General features: G+C 48.6%; 1 long non-coding RNA gene across 1 annotated transcript; it reads right to left on the bottom strand.

Moving 5' to 3' along the window:
• Nucleotides 1–2,364: 2,364 nt before the first annotated feature.
• On the bottom strand, nt 2,365–7,359 carry LOC125908969 (uncharacterized). The gene is made up of 2 exons (XR_007453506.1): nt 7,291–7,359; nt 2,365–3,055 (listed from the first exon to the last, which is right to left on the bottom strand). It is a non-coding gene; the product is annotated as an uncharacterized LOC125908969 (long non-coding RNA).
• Nucleotides 7,360–18,826: the final 11,467 nt, after the last annotated feature.

Here is an 18,826-nt window from a genome sequence, read left to right as displayed (position 1 = left end):
GATGGGATCGTGTTTTGTGGGAGTGTAAACTGTTATAGCTGCTCTGGAGGTTTGGAGAACAGTTCGTAACATGGCACACGGGCCCTTACCCGGAGTGCTTGCCTACAGCAGGGTTGCTAAGCTCAGCGCTGTGGACACTTGGGGCCGGGTAATTCCTTACCACGAGGAGCCGCCCTGTGCATTGTAAGGTGTTTGGCACCATCCTTGGTCTCCACCCGCTAGATGCCAGAGGCACCCCCCTCCCTGGCCCCTTCTGAGTTTTGACAACCAAGAGTGTCTCCAGTGATTGCCGCATGTCCCCTGGGGGGAACTAGCGCCCCAGTTGAGAACCACTGCCCAAGAAAATCACTTGCACGTGTGCACAAGAGGGAAGGAGAGGCAGCATCACGGTAACAGCTGGGGTCCACCATGGAGGAGTGATTGAGTAAAACGAGATCCCGTGAGCAGAGGCCGGGCTGGGCCCCTTCCAGTTAAAGGCTTCTGTGATGGGAGAAACAGGCTCTCTGGAAAACTCTCAGAATGCCCTCCCCTCCCACTGGCCTGAGACAGAGGTATGTGGGGTGGAGGGGGTGTTGTGCAGCCTGTATCCTAGTTACAAGCCAGGAATGATTCCATAACGATGCATAGGGCAAGAGTTAGGAAGCCATCCTTTTAGTTCAATGGGAAGCTTACAAAGCCAGGGATGGCAGGAGAAGGAGGCATGCCAGGGCGAGGGAGGGGGGGGGGGCTCTACTGGACACCCAGTGAGCATGTGGTCCAGGGGAGGAAACTCAGCCCCGCTTCGTCTCCCTTCATACATGGCAGGCGTGAGGGCAAGTGTAATGATCAAGAAATACACCTCTTGGGTGCCAAGCAGGCTGGTTTTGGGTGCCAGCTATTTACAGATGTCTGGGAAAGCCAGCTGTTTGGCACCTGGAAAGGCTCCCAGGATGGGGGAAAGAAGCTTCCAGTCCTGAGGGTAGCTGGACTGGGGTGCAGCCTCTTTATGGAGAAACAGGGCTCCAATCCCTGCCCCCCCCCCCCCCCCCCCGCAATAAGTCTCCAATGTCAGTTTGGACAGCTTTGCTTCTCGTGTCCCAGGGAGTCCTTGTCCTATGGCATTGGGAGGGTCCCCAGGCTCAGCCTGCTCCCTGGGGACGCACTCCCCTTTACCTGCCTGTGGTCTGCATGCCTGTATGGCCTCCCCTGCAGCATTATCACGCATGTTCTGTGCCCGTGACGGCTTCATCTGGGCTCCCACTGCTTCTGTGCAGAGTGTCTCCTGTGACCCCCATGAAGCTTCCATCTGGGCGGTCTGTCCTCCGCGCCTGCTGTGGGGTCAGCTTGCCCTGGCACCACGTGGGGTATGGTAGTGACTCCCAGAGGATACGCTCCTAGACTCCTCACCCCACCCTCACCGCTTTGTGCCTTTTGCTTTGGCCCCAGGGGCTCCCCCTGGCTCCTCCTACCTTTAAGTTTCCCCCACTTACCTTGTGATTTTCCTTCTCTCTGTGCTCAGGAAGGGGAAGTGGGCCAGCTTGATTTTTCTCCTCCCTCCCTGTGTACCCCCCTTTCCTTCCCACCCCAACAAAAAAGCAGCAGGCCCTTCTTTGACCTCCCCTGGGTCTTTGACTCAGTTGTTGATATGCTTAAGGACAAGAAGAGAAATCTGGAGATCCTCCTACAAGACGGCCGCCTGTCTGGTCAGGGTGCCGTCCTGCGGAGTCCAGGTGCAAATGTCAAAAGCCTTCAGTTGCTCCCTGTTGTCTTGGAGCAAAGACTAAGTCTGCCCTTTCTTCTGGGAGGTGGATGTCTAAGGCCACCTGAGACAGAAGCTTGGTACGGGAGGGAGCAAAGAGAAAAGCACATCAAAATGTTTAAAATCACTCCCGGCACATATTCAGGATGGCCACACTGTGCTGACGCATGCGAGCCAGAAGCCATCATGTGGCCGCCTACGTTCTCTGTGTGTTTTCTAAATGCTTGCTCCACGTGTTCACGAGTGGGGTGTGCGTGTGTGGTGTGGTCTCCTTAAAGTCTGGTCGTAAAACGTCATGACAGTTGGCTTCAGGGCAGGGTGAGAAAACGTGGCCCGGCCCCACCTACAAGGAGCTGAAGACTTAAAAAAACTAGCTACGAGGGACTGTGTTAAAGATTTTTTTTTTTTAATTTTTTTTTTCAATGTTTTTTATTTATTTTTGGGACAGAGAGAGACAGAGCATGAACGGGGGAGGGGCAGAGAGAGAGGGAGACACAGAATCGGAAACAGGCTCCAGGCTCCGAGCCATCAGCCCAGAGCCCGACGCGGGGCTCGAACTCACGGACCGCGAGATCGTGACCTGGCTGAAGTCGGACGCTTAACCGACTGCGCCACCCAGGCGCCCCAAGATTTTAATGTACAAACGAAAGGTTGTCCAGGAACATGAAGAAAATTTATCTTTTTTTTAAAGAATTATGGGCAATATACAGGTGGTTTAATTACTTTGCATGGGTGCCTCGGGGCCACCCTGTATGTCGGAATCACTGGCCACAATCAGCACCATGAAGGACGTGCCGTGAGTGTCCTTCCACTCGGCCAAAACCAGGGGCCGTGTTGGAAACTCTGCACTCCCCATGTGGCCTGGGCACTGACCAACGGCAACAGATGCTGGTCACACGTCCCTGGATGTCTGCATCCTGGGTGAGCCCAGCCCTGGCTCTTTCCGGGCCGTGTCACCCACTGGACATCTTCCTCCATGGGAACCATTAAAGACTTCACGTTCTGAGTCTCCTCTCTGTGATAGCTCTGCCCGAGCTTTGTCACTCATTGGTGCAGTTGTTTGTTCTCAAGTATGGGAGCTTCCGGAGGGCCTCTGGCCAGGTCCTACACGCATTTATGGAACCTCAACTTTGTGCCAGACCCTGTGCCGAGTGTTAGGGAAAGAGAAGTGAGTAGGAGTCGGTCCCTGCCTTCACGGGGCTCAGTTTCACCGCAGAGCCAAGGACTGTGCATCAGCACTGAATGCAACTGAGGCCAAAGTGTGGCAAGAGAATGAGGAGGTGGTTGTCCTGCTGCTGGGTGATCCAGGGAGGCTTCCTGGAGGAAGAATCAGGGTAGAAGAATCCTCACCTTTACATGACACTGCCATCTACACAGCACTTTCCATTACAGATTATGAATGAAACACACAGTCTGATTTCCAACTTTGATCCTGAAAGCAAGCCTAGGAGAAAGGCAGGTCTGTTGCCCCAGCAATGTGCCCCGGTCTGTCATCAGAAGTGGCAAAGCCGGGGCCAGAGCCTGAGTCCCCTGAGTCCCCATCCCTCTCTCCTCCTCTGCACAGCCAAGCAGAGGCTGCGGGGATGGAGAGAAATGAACACACACGAGCGACTGAGGAGAGAGAACAGATCAAACTTGGTGATGGGCAGTCGTTGGAAGTAGCAAGAGGTGGAGTCAAGGATATGCCCTCGGAGTCTCGTTTGGCCCACTGGTCCTGAGTTGGGAACATGCGAGCATGTTGCGAGCAGCAGAGATCTAGGGTAAATAAAGTGACGTGTTCGATTTTGGGTATTGAGTTGCAGATGTATGTGGAACAGCGCCCTGTGAGTGGAGGTGTTGTGTGGGTCTAGAGAAAGATCTGGGCCCAATCAGCCACTCTTAGGAATTCTGCTTAGAGCGTGGAGCATTATACTTCTTTTGTTTTTAATGTTTATTTATTTTTGAGACAGCATGAGCGGAGGAGAGGGGGGAGAGAGAGAGAGAGAGAGAGAAAGAGAAACCAAAGCAGGCTCCAGGCTCTGAGCTGTCAGCACTGAGCCCGACACAGGGCTCGAACTCACGAGCTGTGAGATCATGACCTGAGCTGAGCCACCCAGGCGCCCCTTACGCTTCTAAAGTATGACAAGATGAAAATCGTAATAGTGTTTGCTTCCAAATATTGGGAAGAGGAATGAGAAGGCAGGGTAGAGTAAGTACATAGGGGTCTTCATGGAAAGGGCTTCAGGAAAGGCCAAGTAACAGAGTTAGGAACTTATTACATAAAGGGGAAAAGTAACTCCCAGAAAAACTAAGACTCATTAAACCAATGAAAACCGGTGGTGGTGGGCGAGAGCGGGCCATGGGAGGGAGCACAAATACACTACATCTTCGTTCAAGGTGGAGGGCTGAGAGGCTGGTGAATAACAAACCGAGCTACTGATTACATAAACCTCCAAACGTACTGTACAGACTTTCCAAATCATCGTGAGGAAAACATTTACCACCCGAATATATCTGAACCGATAAGACAATTCAAGAAGGCAAGTGGTTATATATTTAACACACAAAGCCTGTTTTCTTGTACGCAGGTATGAGTCAGAAAAAAATAATGAAGGGTCCCATTGAAAACACCTATATAGGGGCACCTGGGTGGCTCATTCGGTTACAGTGTCCGACTTCGGCTCAGGTCATGATCTCACAGTTCGTGGGTTCGAGCCCTGCGTGGGGCTGTTTGCTGACAGCTCAGAGCCTGGAGCCTGCTTTGGATTTTCTGTCTCCCTCTCTCTCTCTGCCCATGTCCTCTGCTCATGTTCTGTCTCTCTAAATAAACAAACAAACATTAAAAAAAAAAAACAAGCATGTAGAGGAAATTTGGCAAAGGACTTATTTTCTGAATATATAAAGATCCCGTGTAATGGTTTCTTCTTCACTGATCCCTCACCAGCTTAGATTCCATGTTGCAAACGCTCCTTCGCAAATCAGGACTCCTCTCCCCCGTTCTGAATTATCTGCCAGGTAAAATGCCAAAGTCGGTTGAACCCAGGTTGCCTTCTTACTTTCTAAACCCAACAGAAAACTACCGCTAGACCAAATCATGTTCATACAATGGGCTGATAGTTGTTTCAACTTTCGGTTCCTGACTGCAAACCTCAGAAGGCCAGAGACCGACTGGGCAATTCTGTGAAGCTTCTCTGGTACATCTGTTTTCACCGGGTCTGGGATGGATTATTTATTTTTTGAATTTATTTATTTTGAGAGAGCATGAGCAGGGGAGGGGCAGAGACAGAGAGAAGGGGGAGAGAGAATCCCAAGCAGGCTCCGCACTGTCGGGGCAGAGCCCAACACGGGGCTCAAAACCCACAAACCGTGAGGTCATGACCTGAGCCGAAACCAAGAGTCGGATGCTTAACCGACCGAGCCACCCAGGCTCTCCAAGATGGATTGTTGCAAGCCAGCAATCTCCATCAGAGAGGATAGAAACAGTCTGTCTTTACTGGGAAGGGAAGCAGCACATGTTCATTGTCTTGCCCCAGGGTATATGAACCCTTCCGGACCTTGAGCCTTGGCGTTTCATGGGGCATGACGCTGGGTCCACCATTTCGAAGACTTCATGCTATTTACCTGATGAGCCTGACTGATGACCTGATTGACCTTCAAAAGCCAGGGAAACCTATCAAGTGCTTCCTCTCCTTAGTGGCAGGAGATGAGGGCCAAGGGGAGGCAGGAGGTGCGACCCCCCCTGTACTTAGGCTGCCGCTTACGTCCCTCACCTGCCAGCAGAAACTAAAATTGTATGACACAGCTCATCAGATATTGATAAATATAAGTGCTATATTGAAAACAAAACCTATAATGATACACTCAAAACTAAAAAATACTCCTGTGACGGGCTCCAGGTTTGGGGTGTGCTCAAAGGGCTTTGATTTATAATGTTTTATTTTCTTAGGAGGAAAATGTACTTACGGCTCACTTGTGCAGTTAAAGTTGGTATTGATGAGCTGAAAGATAAACACGCCCCACCAAAAAGCAAGTAATTACAGGGGCGCCTGGGGGGCTCAGTCGGTTGAGCGACTGACTTCGGCTCAGGTCATGATCTCGCAGTTCATGAGTCTGAGCCCCGCATCGGGCTCTGTGCTGACAGCTCAGAGCCTGGAGCCTGCTTTGGATTCTGGGTCTCCCTCTCTCTGCCCCTTCCCTGCTCATGCCTCTGTCTCTTTTTTTTTCTCAAAAGTAAGTAAACATTTAAAAAATTGAATGGGAATGCAAGCTGGTACAGCCACTCTGGAAAACAGTATGGAGGTTCCTCAAAAAACTGAAAATAAAACTACCCTACGACCCAGCAATGGCACTACTAGGTATATATCCAAGGGATACAGATGTGCTGTTTCGAAGGGACACATGCACCCCCATGTTTATAGCAGTGCCATCAACAATAGCCAAAGTATGGAAAGAGCCCAAATGTCCATCGATGGATGAATGGACAAAGGTGTGGTAGATACATATATATTTATATATGTACGTACACACACACACACACACACACACACACACACACACAATGGAATATTACTTGGCAATCAAAAAGAATAAAATCGTGCCATTTGGAACTAAGTGGATGGAGGGTATTATACTAAGTGAAATTAGAGAAAGACAAATATCACATGACTTCACTCATATGAGGACTTTACGAGACAAAACAGATGAACATAAGGGAAGGGAAACAAAAATAATATGAAAACAGGGAGGGGGACAAGACAGAAGAGACTGAAATATGGAGAACAAACAGAGGGTTACTAAAGGGGGTGTGGGAGGGGGGATGGGCTAAATGGGTAAGGGGCACTAAGGAATCTACTCCTGAAATCATTGTTGCACTAGATGCTAACTAATTTGGCTGTAAATTATAAAAAATAAAATAAATGTAATTCAAAAAAACAAATAAAAATAAAAAATTGAGAAAAAAAACCCAACAAGTAATTACAAATGGTTCTCTACCCACTTACCTAAATACCTTCACTGCCGGTACCTTATAACTTAGTATTTACCATCTAAAACAGCGGCTAGCAAACTATAGCCCATAGGCCAAATCTGGCCAGTCACCTGTTTTTATAAATAAAGTTTTGTTAGAAGAGAGCCGTGCTCATCATTTATGCATTATGCGGGGGTGCCTTCCATACAACAATGGCCAAGTAGCCACAACAGAGACTTTCATGGCTCATAAAGCCAAGATATTTACTATTTGGCCCTTGACAGGAAAAGTTTGCTGACCTCTGACTCCTTAACTTAATTGGTTTCCCCGGTACCTTCTTTATGGCTCTGGGTTCAGCTGGAGTGTCCCCTCCTGAGAGGGGCTTGCTTGCTTGGTCGGCCCTTCCGCAGCCGGACCTTCCTGTATTCCTGATCCCTGCCTTCCATTTACCCCATCATGGTGCTTCCTTCTGTGCTGGAAAGTGCGCCCCAGAGAGCTCCGTATTTGTGCACTTAGCTCAGGGCCAAAGACTGCATTAAACATATGAATACTGGAGGCCAGAAATAGGGCCGATTCTGGGAACATCTGAGCCACACCACATACTCACCTTGGACAGCTAACCATCCCTGAGGCTGTTTCTTCACCAGGAAACTGGGGGCAATGAAAGTACTTCTTTAAAAGGCTAAAAGGAGAGAATCTATATTAATTACACACCACAGTAATTCGTACATTGTCATTTCATTTTAGCCTAACTCCCTTTCTTGACGGAGGAGGTGACTCAAGTGCGGAGAGGGGCTGGTAGGACTCGTTCCTACAGCAGATTAGTCAGTGGTTGGGACTAAAATGCAGCCTCCAGACTCCACTGCTTCCCACACCTTGGGAAGTGCCAACCTGGCCGTGCCAACCAGTGGGCGGATTACCTGGAGCCTCTCGGAACCGAAGGAGTTGAGTTCATTTGAAAAACTAAAAACTGGGGCACCTGGGTGGCTCAGTCAGTTAAGCGCAGAGTTCAGCTCAGGTCATCATCTCGCGGTCCCTGAGTCCAGCCCCACGTCGGGCTCTGTGCTGACAGCTCAGAGCCCGGAGCCTGCTTCGGATTCTGTGTCTCCCTCTCTCTCTGCTCCTTCCCCACTTGTGCTCTGTCCCTCTCTGTCTCTCAAAAATAAACATTAAAAGAGTTTTTAAAAACTGGGATTAATGAATGAAATCCAGGGTATGGTATTTACAAATCTGTCTTTAAGAAAAGGATTATGCAGAAATGTGAGAATAAAAATGCATAATATACGAGTTTCATTCTTTTCTTTATATATGCAAAGACCTTTGTTTTAAGTAGCTACAAAGCTAATAATACAGTGTTATTTCAAGTTTACCTTCTCCTTCTGTGGCATTAACACCTGGATAAATTCATTTTAGGCAGCCTGGAGGAAACAGGGCTGAGGGCACTTGCCACCCTGTTAAACAGTCGCCAAGGAAAGCAGAAATGTTGGGGAAAAGGCAGTTGTAACACAGAGCAAAAATCGACCTGATTATGTGTAGTCGTTTTAAAGGCGAGCCCTTCAATCTGCCAATTGTGTGATTTTTTTTTTTTTTACAGATCAAATTGGATCATTCTTGCAACATTTTTTCATCTCTAGCTACAAACCAATAGTCATTCGTTCCCTCCTGTTTAAATTCTATTAAACTCAAAATCAAGGAACAGGCACTGGATTTGTCCCTCAATGCTTATGACTTTTTTACAAAGTAAAACAATCTTAGAAACGGATTAAAGATGCTTCAATCAGCCTTAAAGCAACCGTAAAGATGCTGTTAATGATCCTTTTCACAAAATACAGAAAATGTCATAAAAGAAGGAATACTGATTTTTATCGAACCTACTTTGATGGTAGACTTCACATTGATTTGATCTTAACATTACGAGATAAGTTTCAACGCACCTATCTTATTATAGGTGTGGAAACGGTGCCTCTGAGAGGTCAAACACTTCACTGGGGGCCTGAGTAAGGAGGTTGACTGGCATTCCATCTAAGTGTGCTTGTCTTCCTAGAGTGCACAATAATAACACCATGACCAAGAGCGTGCCCAGGGCCAGGAGCCCACTTTACTCCAAGCCTGCTACTTACCAACTCTGTTAACTTTGAGCAAAGTGGGCAAAGATCCTATTTTCATGTGCATGAAAGAGGCATCATTAGAACCATACCTCCCCGAGGGGGAGGTTCTTAGAATGGCACTTTCTTAGCCCAGTGGGCCTGCTCTCAATCCTGGGCCTGGCTCAGTCCCCTCTCCTGGCCTCTGCCCACCAGGAGCACCCAAGGACTCCCTGCAGCGGGCCACCTCCCACATGATTTCCAGTAAGTGTTCCTCCATGGGTTCTGTCTGTGCAAACTCTCCCGCCCTTCTTCCTTCTCAGCTCAAACACTCTGAGTAGGTACACGAGCAAGAAAGGAGACAGAAAATAAAGAACCCATAATTGGCCACAGCAGCCCTGGCTCCTAAGAGAGAGAGACATAGTTTCTTTTTGGGATTGTCTTTTATTTACCAGAACACAGAGATGGGGCATTGAATCACTGATGAGCTAGCCCCGAGGCAAACAGAACGAGTTGTTCTGCACACTAAAGTAAGAATGTTAGCTTTTCAAGGATTAGCTATAGAAGGAAGGGTCTGGGAGGGAGGGAGGAGCCCAAAAAGAAGTGTTGGGCTTAATGGGGGAGGGGAGGGGAGGGGAGGGGTTTTAATCTAGCAGTGGCTAAGAGAGTTTTGCAAAACGAGGGTCTAATATCCCACTGTAAGGTATCGTCTGAATGTTAACCCACAAACCTCCCCAAACCCTCAAACTTAACTCCAAACAAGCCCCCAAAGTCTGTCACCTACAGTGGTGAAGGAATCCGAGTGGTGCCCGGTGTGGGATGGAGTGATGTGTCTGGAACAAGAATGAGAGGCCTGGCGGAGCATCCAGAAGCCAGACGAAATCAGCGGATGCTGGCGCTCTGAAGTAAGGGGTGATGGTGGGGAGGAGTGCGAGGCCCTACTGGAGTGACAGTGAAGGGTGACATGGAGGTGGCAGCGTCAGGCTAAATTAAATCTTTTTTTTTTTTTTTTAACTATAGAAAACGGGTCTGTTGATGTTTTGTGAGTCACAAGGAACAAACTCTATGGTCTACAGAATCATACAATTGTGTTGACAGTAGTTCAGCAGGACAATAGGGGGCTTTGACCTAGCATGAGAGGTGGTCCTGGAGGTGGCCTAATCTTGACCTCTTAAGTGTGCCATTTTATGTTGGAGGAGCCAAGCATCTCCAAGTGCACGCCCTCCTGCCCCGCTGAGATCTTAACCATATCACAAGAAATGTTAATTTACGTCACAGTGTGTAGAGTGGACAAAGCTTGGCCTTGGGGGTAAAAACAGATGTGTATTCAATGAAAGGGTGGACCTATGCTGGCCAACTCCGTCTTGTTCTGTGTCCTCCACCTTGACCACACCTCCTCCCCTTGAGTAACCTCCCGCTCAGCCGTTCAAACTTCCCGATCAAAACACGCCCGGTGACCTGTGTAACAGGACTCCGACCCGTCCCCAGCCAATCGGCTGAGGCCACGACCCTTCCCCAGCCAATCGGCTGAGGCCACAGCCATTACCTCACCAACTGCCCCTAGACCCCTATAAAAGCTTTGTGCTTTTGAAACTCGCTTCCTCTCTCCGGTATCTCACTGCTGCGTCGGTGCAGGTAGGGGATTGAGCTTGAGCTAGCTCGAATAAAGGCTCTTTGCTTTTGAATTGGACTCGGCTCCCTGGTGGTCTTTGGGGATCACGAATTCTGGGCATAACATTTGGGGGCTCATCCGGGATCCCCAAGACCCCCGAGGGACCCCCGACCCGGAGAGCCTGACTGGCCACGGTTAGTGTCTGTCTGTTTGTTCTGTCTTTTCTGTGTGAGCTCATTTCTGAAATTCTGATAGTGCCTGACGCGGTCTAAGTGGACGCACTGGAGGACCACGGGCCAGGAGTTTCGGAAGACGTTCCGATCCTCCCTTTTGGAGGGATGTGGAATCCCCTCACCGGTTTTGGAGGGACGTGGAATACCCTCATCGGTTTTGGAGGGATGTGGAATCCCCTCATTGGTTTTGGAGGGACGTGGAATCCCCTCAAAGGTCTGAGACAAGGCGGGTCGCTCCCACCAGTCGGCATGAGGCCGTCTAGCTTTCGGTTTTGGAGGGATGTGGAAGCCCCTCAAAGGTCTGAGCTAGCTTTCAGTTTTGCTTCCATGGAGTTGGAAGACTGTTTCTAAGGGCCCTCTGTTTGTCTGTTTCTGTGTTTCTCTGTCTTGTTCTGTGGACTTACTGGACGGATGTTATGGGACAGACTCAGACTACCCCTCTACCCACCCTCTTGGCTTAGGCCCTTCCTAGCCCCACTCCCTCCGGAGCCAAAACCCATTCTTGCTTTGCAGGGGACAAAGAAGAAGGAAAACAAGAAAAGTCCTACTCAGCCTTCAGCACCCCTCTACCCTGTCCTACAAGGGGGGACTGAAGAAGAATTAATTTTTCCTCCCCCATATAACCCCCCTAGGATGCCAGAAGAACACCATCCTCCCCCTCCAGGGGAGGCAGACGCTGTTCCGAGAGCGGGAGGCGGAAACCCTCCAGTGGGAAGCCCGCCCTTTACCAGACAAAGGGCTCAGAGGGAGCAATCTGCCTCCGCCACCAACTCCACTGTTCTGCCCCTGCGAGCCACCGGACCCCCAGAGGCAGAGGGGAATCAGCCCCATCACTATTGGCCTTTCGCCACTAGTGACCTCTACAATTGGAAAGCTCAGAATCCCAAGTTTTCCGAGAAACCGGCAGGGCTTATTGATTTATTAGACTCTGTTCTTTTTACTCATCAGCCCACGTGGGATGATTGCCAGCAGCTTATGCAGGTCCTGTTCACGACTGAAGAAAGAGAAAGAATCCTCAATGGGGCCCGAAAACTAGTTCGGGAGCAGACGGGAATCCCATCACCAACCAGGCTCAGATAGATGCCTCCTTACCCTTAACTTGGCCCCAGTGGGATTTCAACAAGGCAGAAGGTAAGGAGAGGCTCCGGGTCTACCGCCAGACTCTAATGGGGGGTCTCCGAATGGCTGCTAGAAAGCCAACCAATTTGGCCAAGGTAGGAAATGTACAACAGGGAAAAGATGAATCTCTGGCTGCCTTTTTAGAACGGATCATGGAGGCATTCCGTACCTATACCCCCTCCCCCCCCCCATGGATCCAGAGGCTCCGGAAAGCAAGGCAACTGTTATCATGGCCTTTGTAAACCAATCGGCCATAGACATTAGGAGAAAATTACAGAAAATAGATAGACTAGGAGAAAAAAGTCTGCAGGACTTACTGGTGGTAGCCGAAAAGGTATATAATAACCGGGAGCCTCCTGAGGACAAGCAGGCTCGCGCCATGGCAGCTGCCAGCAGTAAGCAGACTCGAAACCTGGCCAGAATACTACTAGCTACCACCGCTGACTTTCCTGAGGAACAAGACCACCGTCTCCGGCAGCTGGCAGACGACGCAAGAAAAGGTAAAGGAACCACCAAGGGGGGGAAGAAGAGGCTGCAGAAAGATCAGTGCGCATACTGCAAGGAGATAGGGCATTGGGCCTGAGATTGTCCGAAAAAGGCCGGCGGGAAGGGAGGCAAGACTGATCGAGTAAAAGTCCTAGAGCTAGATGAACTGAGTGATTAGGGGAGTCGGGGTTTGGATCCTCTCCCCGAACCCAGGGTAACTCTTAAAGTGGAGGGGACCCCTGTTGACTTCCTTGTCGATACCGGAGCACAACATTCGGTCCTCCACACCCCACAAGGAAAACTAGCCAGCAAGAAGTCCTGGGTACAAGGGGCAACTGGTATGAGCCAGTATTCATGGACTACCCGAAGAACGGTAGCTTTGGGGATGGGCCGGGTATCCCACTCCTTTATGGTAATACCAGAATGCCCCTTCCCGCTGTTAGGACAGGACTTACTGACCAAGATTGGAGCTCAGATAACTTTCAGACAAGGGGGGCCTCAGGTCACCGATGGCAAGGGCCACCCCATCTGGGTCCTGACCATGAAACTGGAGGATGAATACTGCCTCCACCAGGAGGCGCTCCCAAGAGAAGATAATATAGACAGATTGGGCAGAGACGGTGGGAGGGGGGTGGCGGGAGATAGGACTAGCCGCTCACAGTACCCTGGTCCTGGTAGAGCTCAAGCCAGGAGAGAGTCCGGTAAGGATCAAACAATACCTCATGTCTCATGAGGCCCGGAAGGGGATCCAGCCACACATCCGGAGACTATGAAGCCTAGGGGTACTAGTTCCTTGCCAGTCTGCCTGGAACACCCCCTACTGCCGGTCAAAAAGCCTCACACAAATGACTGCCAACTGGTACAAGACCTCCGGGAAGTAAATAAGAGGGTCGCGGACATACACCCAACTGTTCCCAACCCATATACTCTCTTGAGCTCCTTGGCGCCCTCCAGGGTCTGGTATACTGTACTAGATTTAAAGGACACCTTCTTCAGTCTGTCGTTGGCACCCCAGAGCCAACCCCTGTTCGCCTTCGAGTGGCATGATCCGGAGGAGGGCTACAGTGGGCAACTCACCTGGACACGGCTACCTCAGGGATTCAGAAATTTGCCCACCATCTTCGACGAGGCACTACACGAGGACCTGGGTGAGTACAGAAGGGAGCACCCTGGCCTCACCCTCCTGCAGTACGTAGATGACATCCTGATTGCTGCCGACACGGCCAAAGACTGTGAGCGAGGGACCCAGGACCTGCTGGCTACCCTGGGGGCCTTAGGGTACCGGGTATCCGCAAAGAAGGCTCAGATATACAGGGAGAGGGTAAGTTACCTGGGATATATCCTGGAGGGTGGACAGCGGTGGTTATCAGATGCCAGAAAAGAAACTGTCCTAAAGATCCCTACTCCCACCTCCCGAAGAGAAGTAAGGGAATTCCTAGGATCAGCCGGCTACTGCCGCCTCTGGGTTCCAGGTTTTGCTGAGATCGCCAGGCCCCTATATGAAGCTACCAAAGAGGGGAAAACATTTAAATGGGCTGAAAAAGAATCAGTTAAAAAAGGCCCTCCTAAGTGCCCCAGCCCTGGGCCTACCAGACATTACGAAGCCCTTCCACCTCTTTGTAGACGAACATAAGGGAATAGCAAAAGGTGTTCTAGCTCAAGCCTTAGGCCCCTGGAACCACCCAGTGGCTTAAGGACGGACTATAAAAAATAAGCAGGAGATACTTAACCTGCTTATGGCCTTATGGCTTCCTGCCAAGCTAGCCATTATCCACTGCCAAGGGCACCAAAAAGCTGATAACCCAGTAGCTAGAGGTAATCAAAAGGCTGACCAGGCAGCCAAGGCAGTAGCCCTTACTTCAGTCCCCACCATGACCATACAACTATTGGACCCAGAGACCCGGTTTTACCAGACCAGCCCAAATACTCCCAGGAGGAGTTACAGCGGATCAAGAAACTCCCCATGGCCCAGGAGATAAAGGGATGGTGGTATACACCTAACAAGGAGCTCGTGCTGCCAGACCAGCTCGGAGTCTCAATATTAGAGCACATGCATCGGTCTACTCACATGGGGACCCGAAATTTAAAAGACTTAATCCGACATGCCGGAATCAAGATTCACCAACAGGACACCAAAATAGAGCAAGGTGTATCTGCCTGCAAGACCTGCCAACTCACCAACGTGAGAGCCACATCAAATAAAAAAGGAACCAGGCTCCTATAGAGCTCAGGACCGGTAGAAAGAATGAATAGAACCCTAAAAGAGACCCTTACCAAATTAACCATGGAGACTAGTGGGGACTGGTTGACTCTCCTACCGTATGCCCTTTACCGGGTTAGGAATACTCCTTATACCTTGGGTTTTACTCCCTACGAGATTATGTTTGGCAGGCCACCCCCTATTATTCCCAACCTTCGAGCTGAACTTCTTGCTAAGTTTAAAGATCAAGTACTTTTTCTTTCCTTGAGAGGGCTCCAGAAGGTGCACGAGGACATTTGGCCGTGCCTCCGTGCCATCTATGAGGCTGGCCCGACCCTGACACCTCATCAGTACAGGCCGGGAGACTGGGTCTACGTCAAGAGTCACCACCGAGAGACCCTCGAGACGCACTGGAAGGGACCCTACATCATGGTGCTGACAACCCCCACCGCTCTCAAAGTAGATGGCATCGCGACCTGGGTCCATCACACCCACGTTTGGCCAGCGGACCCCTCCTCAATCCGGAAGGACTTCGTCATGCGATGGGCCGTCAATTGGGACCAACACAACCTGCTCAAGCTCAAGCTACACCGCATTCGACCCACCTAGTATTTGTAACTCTGTTAACTCTGCTTGTCATTGCTCATGCTGCCGGGAGTCCCCATGCCCCCCAAAACATCACCTGGCAGATCATAGACACCAGCTTGGGGACAATACGTAATCAGACCTCCCAGAGCCACCCCAGGGACACTTGGTTCCCAGAACTTTGCATAGACCTCCAAACTCTGTTCCCCTTGTCACCATACATGCCCGGATTACAAAATAGAAATGCAGCCGGTCCCATGATTGGGTCCGCAAGCTACATGACAAGGGGGGAATGAAAGGGTGGACCTACGCCGGCCAACTCCATCTTGTTCTGTGTCCTCCACCTTGAGTGACTATGTCCCCGACATGCCCCCTTTCCGGGAAAATCGCAGAAACCTCAGACCACGCCTCCTTCCCTTGAGTAACCTCCCGCTCAACCGTTCAAACTTCCCGATCAAAACATGCCCGGCGATCTGCATAACAGGACTCTGACCCTTCCCCAGCCAATCGGCTGAGGCCACAGCCATTACCTCACCAACTGCCCCTAGACCCCTATAAAACCTTTGTGATTTGAAACTCGCTCCCTCTCTCCAGTATCTCACCGCTGCATTGGTGCAGGTAGGGGACTGAGCTCGAGCTAGCTCGAATAAAGGCTCTTTGCTTTTGAATTGGACTCGGCTCCCTGGTGGTCTTTGGGGATCACGAATTCTGGGCATAACATTCAATACCTGATCTTCTCGCTTGTGGCAGTGTGATTCAGGCGAGTTACCAAAAATATCTGGGCCTGAGTCTTCTCATCTTATCACCCCGAATGCATCATTACTTGCTTTGTCCCAATCACAGTGTGCTTCGGACTGTGCCGGAAATTAAGGATCAATGGGATTTAAGTGATAGTAGGAAGATCATAGCAGCAGCTCTCCTCCCCTTTTTTCTGGATTACTGGAATCGCTCTCTTAAGGGAATACCTGCGTTTAGACTCTTCCAGGCTAAATTAAATCTTGTCTACAAGGACGGTGTACCCTGACTGGTGTACAGATTATAACAATTGCAGATTTCATGATGAGCCAGATGGAATTATCAAATTATGGCTAGAGTCTATTTTTCTTCCACAAGATAGGCTAAATTTGTGCGTGCCTTCCAAGATGAAAGTTTACTGTGGATATCCATGACCCTTGAGGTTAGCGGATCAGTAGAAATGAGACACGCAGATATTTAACCCAGTACAATCCAACCAAAAAGGCAGGGCAGTGGACACGGCTCCCTGGTGTCCTTGGTTGGCGGGTGATGAGGCCAGTGTTGGAGGGAGGCACCATCAGGTCAGAGCACACCAGCCAAGTACCCTAGATTCTGGCTTTTTTGGCCCTCCAAGCCCCGAGGCCCAGGTCATCAGCATCTCAATCAACCCAACCTGCTGTGTAAGTACCACATCATCATCGGGACCAGGTTCCAAAGTTGAGTTTGTGCAAAGAGCTCTCCCATATTATTGAAATGTTCAGTTTTAATAGTTCCAAGTGCTGTTGATTTTTCACCTCAAAACTATGAATGCTCGTTATAGTAAAGTATTTGCAAGAACATTTTCTTGGAAAATATCACACTTAGATTTATAAATGGTGCTTGCCATTGGAAGTTCACTTGCTATCACAAAGAGGATTCACTCACTGACAATGACTTCACTGGACCAGTTCATGTTGACTCATCTGGTATAGACAGATGGGGAAGAATCTCTTAGAATTAGTATGCTTCTAAAGGTATTTCCACTTTGTAAATAAACTTATTTGGTGAGAGAGGGAAAAAAAAAGAGTAACAAAGTATCTTTTAAGTACAACAAGGATCGGGGCAAGGTGGTGAGAGTGGCATGGTTTTCCAGTCTCCTCAAATGACAAAAACAAGTAGAGCAATGGGGATAGAAAAAAAGAAACAGTGTATAAAGTGGAAACACAAAAAGAAAATCAGTCGAAGAAAAAGATCAAAAGGATTCAAGAGAAAGTGATGGAGAGAAGAGAGGCAAAGAAGATCCAACATATGCATAATAGGCCCCTCCCCAACCCCACCCCCAACACAAGGACAGAAGGTAAAAGGTAGTCGAGTGAACAAATATAAGCCACTATTAAAGAAAACTTTCCTGAAAACAAACCAAGAAACTGACTTGAACCTGTATATTTAAACAGGACGGTGTTGTGCTTGGACCAGAACAGTCAACTCCAAGACACTGTCTGTTAATTTTATTAGAATTTACAGAATAGAAATCCTTTTGGCATAGGTAAAATGACCAGGTAATTTACAAGGTATTACACCTTCGCACAATACTTTTAAGTTAAAACACAATGGACAAAATTAAGTAACATAGTACAGATACCCAAGAAAGATAATGTGAGTCATTACTTGAAAGTTTTTTATTTACTTATTTTGAGAGAGAGACAGAGTGCAACTGGGGAGGGGGCCAGAGGGGGGGGGGAGACTGAGAGAGAGAGAGAGAGAGAGAGAGAGAGTCCCAGGCAGGCTCCACATTGTCAGCACAGAGCTCAATGCAGGGCTCAAACTCACAAATCATGAGATCATGACCTGAGCTGAAGTCAGATGTTTAACCAACTGAGCCACCCAGGCACTCTGAGCCATTTTTTTAAATTCAGCCCAAATGCCCTTCAAGTATGAAGGCTATAGACAAATTGTGATAAAGTTGAGGGAATCAGGGAATAATGCGACTGTGTGGCCTTCCTGAGTAATCTACTAAATAATATGCTTCAGACAACCAAGAAATGTTTAGAGAAGCTTTTGCTAAGAGCTACTGAGGAGCACTGAATATATTTAACTGTAGAATAAAGACTAATAGGCATAGGGTGAAGAACACTATGTATTTGTCATATCCTCTGATAACAAAGATGTAATTCAGCTATCAAAACTGGGGAGAGAAGGGAAAAATTATATAGAAAGTAAGCTTGCTGGTGCCCTGAAAGGTACCATTTAGCACTAAACAGATACCACTTTAAGTACTTTGGGGGAGAAGAAGAAGAGGGGGAAAGAAGAGGTTACTAATTTCAATATTGTTCATAGTAAGGAACCAAAAGACCTGCACTGTCCAACATGGTAGCCACCAACTGTATGTGGCAACTTAAATTTTAAATTCATTAGCATTAAAATAAAATCTTAAGTTCAGTTTCTCAATTATACTGGCCACAATTCACACTTCATTTCTTTTTTTGTTTTAATATTTTTAAATATTTATTTTTGAGAGAGAGAGAGAGAGAGAGAGAGAGAGAGAGAAGAGTGTGAGCAGGAGAATGGAAGAGAGAGAGGGAAACACAGAATCCAAAGCAGGTTCCAGGCTCTGAGTTGTCAGCACAGAGCCTGACGTGGGGCTTGAACTCGTGGACTGCGAGATCATGACCTGAGCCGAAGTCAGACACTTAACCAAATGAGCCACCCACGTGCCCTCACATGCAGCTAGTAGCTTCCACATTGGAAACCACAAATAAAGAGCATGTCCATCATTACAGAATGTTCCTTGGACAGTGTTACAAAGCAGTAAGGATGCCACCCTGTGATATTAATATAAAGGTAACCATTGAAACAAAACATCTGATCTGTGGCATTTGGTTATGGCAGCCTGAGCAGATTACAGATAGGAATTCTCTGCATATTGATCTACAGACTCAACATAATCTCTATCAAAATCTCCCCTGACTTCATTGCAGAAATTGACAAACTGATCTTGAAATTCATATGGAAATTCCAGGGACCCAGAATAACGAAAACAATCTTGAAAAAGATTGGAGGACTCATACTTCTCAATTTCAAAATTTATCACAAAGATAGAGCAATCAAGG

Source organism: Panthera uncia (genome assembly GCF_023721935.1).
Source record: "Panthera uncia isolate 11264 chromosome B3 unlocalized genomic scaffold, Puncia_PCG_1.0 HiC_scaffold_1, whole genome shotgun sequence".
NCBI classification, from domain to species: Eukaryota; Metazoa; Chordata; class Mammalia; order Carnivora; family Felidae; genus Panthera; species Panthera uncia.
Note: the sequence above shows the minus strand (reverse complement) of the source record. Positions and strands in the feature narration are given on the sequence as shown.